The sequence below is a fragment of the Poecilia latipinna genome, unplaced genomic scaffold, assembly GCF_001443285.1.
Source record: "Poecilia latipinna isolate Pla-1442-1.1 unplaced genomic scaffold, P_latipinna-1.0 Scaffold2250, whole genome shotgun sequence".
NCBI classification, from domain to species: domain Eukaryota; kingdom Metazoa; phylum Chordata; class Actinopteri; order Cyprinodontiformes; family Poeciliidae; genus Poecilia; species Poecilia latipinna.
In genome coordinates, this window is record NW_015114866.1 from 23,075 (window position 1) to 26,480 (window position 3,406).

At 37.8% G+C, this 3,406-nt stretch overlaps 1 long non-coding RNA gene across 2 annotated transcripts in view; it reads left to right on the plus strand.

The window, feature by feature from the left end:
• Positions 1 to 70: 70 nt before the first annotated feature.
• Positions 71 to 3,406, plus strand: part of LOC106936968 (uncharacterized) — a 9,053-nt gene continuing 5,717 nt past the window's right edge. The window contains exons 1-3 of one of the 2 annotated variants that reach the window (XR_001422276.1): positions 71 to 251; positions 1,863 to 1,978; positions 2,705 to 2,756. This is a non-coding gene — a long non-coding RNA (uncharacterized LOC106936968). Of the gene's footprint in view, positions 252 to 1,862; positions 1,979 to 2,704; positions 2,757 to 3,406 lie in introns of those variants that run through there. The other variant, XR_001422277.1, reaches the window with a different exon arrangement.

A 3,406-nucleotide genomic window follows, 5' to 3' on the forward strand; every position in this document is an offset into this window, starting at 1 on the left:
ATATATATTAAATATTATATATGTGTCTGTGTGTGTCTCTGTGTGTGTGTATAAAATAATCACTTTATTCTGCTCTTTCCCCTTGTCTAGTGAAACCAAAATGTTTTGAATGCAGGATCGGATGGCTTTCCTTCAAGACATACTGCTACCTTCTTTATGGAGGACAAGAGTTGAAGTCTTGGGACGAAGGTCGACAGTACTGTCGGGAAAATGGTGGAGACTTGGTTGTAATTGATAATCTGGAGGAGCAGGTAAAATATAACGTCACCTCTACTCTTGAAATTTAAAGTTAATCTGGAAGATTGATAACTTGACAACACTGAATCATATGTGCTAATTGAATCAATATCGCTTAATTTTTAAAGTCTCAATAGAAAACAAAGAGGAGAAGGCGTTGCTTCAATGCATAAGAACTTCTTAAATATATATTTTTAGGTCATTTTAACTCTTGAATGTCTGGCAATTGAGGTACAAGGCCATAAATGATCTCTGATACTAACTGTGTACAAAACCCCAATGTGTGGAAAACCTCTTTGACTTTAATGAGCTTTTGTCTCTTATATACACCAATTATGACTGTTTAATAATTGTGGGAGATTTTATCATCCATGTTGACAAGCCCAAAGACAGAGAGGCAAAAAGTTGTGATATTCTTGATCATTTTGGTCCAATTCAGCATGTTAAACAATCAGCACACAATCTAGGACACGCACTGATAATCGGGAAGGGTGTGAATATTTCCAGTGTCTCTGTAACTGATGTCGCCCTGTCGGATCATTTCGCTGTTATGTTTTAAAATACTTTCTCCACTGACTCACTTAGTAAAATGGCCACCATCACAAAATGTTCTTTCACAGACGACACAGCAGAAACCTTTAATCAATTATAGTTCATCTCGACTTTATGTAACCATGACGATGAGTTGGTAGAAATCTTCCATTCTAAAATTTAGACATTAAGTTTTAGAATGTAATGTCTAAATTCTAAAATTTAGACATTACATTCTAAATTCCATGTCCATTAAAGTGAAGTTTTAATGGCCTTCACTTCACAGTGAAGTCCAGCAAATGCTAGAAGGTGGGATTTGTGTGAGGACAGACGGATAAAGCACTCAGGAGGAGGAGGATGAAAGAGAGTAAAAGGCTGCCAGATGTGAAGAAGATGTCCAGAATTTATGCCAGAAACAAAGTCTTGAAGAAGGTCATTTCAAAAGCTCTGATGGGGAGACCACAGAGCACAGCAATCCAGGAAACACCTGGAAACGGAAAACATTCAGCGTGAACAGGTTCAAAAGAACAAGGAGAATTTCTGCCCCTCAGAGGCCTTGGTCAGGCAGCCAGCTCTTTTTGTACAGCAGTTGATGAGTGTTGATGAAGTGCAGGTGTGGCAGAGCACATCTGCACTTCCACACCTCCACACCTCCTGGCGTCGTCTAGTGGGTAAATTATGAACACAAGGACACAAACCACCCTCCTGACATATTCTGGTTCTGCTCTGCATCCAGAACCAAACGAGGAGAAGCAGCATTCAGCTTCTGGAACAAATCTGGAACAAACTTCTGGAAAATTGTAAAACAGCCGAAACACTGAGTTCCTTTAAATCTTCACTACAGACCCACCTATTTAGAGTTGCTTTTGAAACATTATAAATGAAACAAACATTTTGATGTGTAATAATGGTATTTGACAAAATGTGACGCTTCAGTTGTTAACTGTGTTCAATGACTTTATAGATTTGTGTTTTTATGATATAAAACACTTTGAATTGCTTTGTTGCTGAAATGTGTTAAAAATAAACTTGATTGATTGATTGATTGGTTGAAGTAAGAAGATTTATGAGTCTAAAATAAAATCTGTTCACAGGAATTTATCACCTTGTACGCCAGTTTATCATTATTGACGCCAGCAAATTCCTGGATAGGGTTACATCTTACGCCAAAAGGATGGTTCTGGGTTGATGGACGTAGGAACACTTTTGAGTAAGAACTATTATCTAAAAATATTATTTAAAGCTGCAGTATGTAACTGTTATAGAAAATATTTTTTCATATTTGTTGAAACTGTTGTCATGTCCTAACATGGTATCAGACAGATAAGATGTGAAAAATTGGGCTCCTCTGCCTTCTCCCAATGCTCTGAGTGCTAACTAGAAACAACCAATCAGAGCCCAGGGGCGGGTCTTAGCACTGTCAGTCACAATCTAGTGTGGTGATGCTGGTCAGCCTCTTCTTCACCCCTTGCTCTCTGCGACTGCTTTTCTGCCTTCAGCAGATCCTGCTGTGAGTGCTCAGGCTAGTTAGCATAGCCACTGATGGCAGCTGATATGGTTTTCCTGTATAACAGTAAGTTGTTTCTCTGCCATTAGCACATTTATCAGAAATTAAATGATAGTAAAACAACAGTTTTACCAAAATCCTAAATTGCTGTTGGGGTTGAAAAATTTATGCATGTCCTCCCTCTTTCTTACAACCCAGTTTTCTGTCAAATAAAGACCACTAGATGCAAGATAATCCTTTTGAAAAATGTATCCTTAAAGTATTTAGATTTTCAAAATAAAATCTATAAAGTTTGTAAAACAACTTTATTTACAAAGCATTTTCTTTTCAAGTGTGTGTTTATTCATATAGAGACAACAACACATGCTGACACTTTTCAGTTTGATGTCAATAATCTACTGTTCTCAGGTCCATGTTTTTTTCTTAAAGCTTCTGGATAAAAGGGATTCCCCATACTTCTGGAGCAGCGCTGCATATCGCACAAAGAAAACCCACAGAGAACTGGAAAGCAGAAGGCAAAGCTGTGAAGAACAGATTCTTCTGTGAGCATCCGATTATTAACTTTCCCTATCACGAACAGATCTCAAGTTTCAATGAGACATACTCATAAATAAAACCATAATCTCATCTGTTGGACTGCTGAAGCAATTTTTAAGATTCTTAAACTTCCTCCATTTCCTGTTTGCTCATCTGAAGAAACTGTTAAAGTTAAACTCATCATTTAGCTTCTTAGTTTTGTTTACTGTTGTATTAAATTAGGGCCTTATCGATCCTTTTTATCGTTTAATTTGAGGCACTTTTTGTGCTTCAGAGGTATTTGACACATTAAGGCTGCGTTCTCACTGCAGGCCTTAATGCTCACTTCCGATTGTGTCATGAAATCAGATTTTTTGTTTTGTTTGGTTGTTCACATTCCAAATATATGCCACTTGTATGTGATCCTCCATGTGAATCACACACGACATAAAAGTGACCCGCATGCGCAGTAGAGGAAGCAGGAACGTCACATAGAGAGTGCTCAGTGTTTGTGGAAGTAAAGATGGATGCTCATGGTGGAGCCCATCTGGTTATTTTAAAGTTGTTGTCCAACCGGAGCCATCGCATTAACAACTTAAAGCTCATTATCGTCCA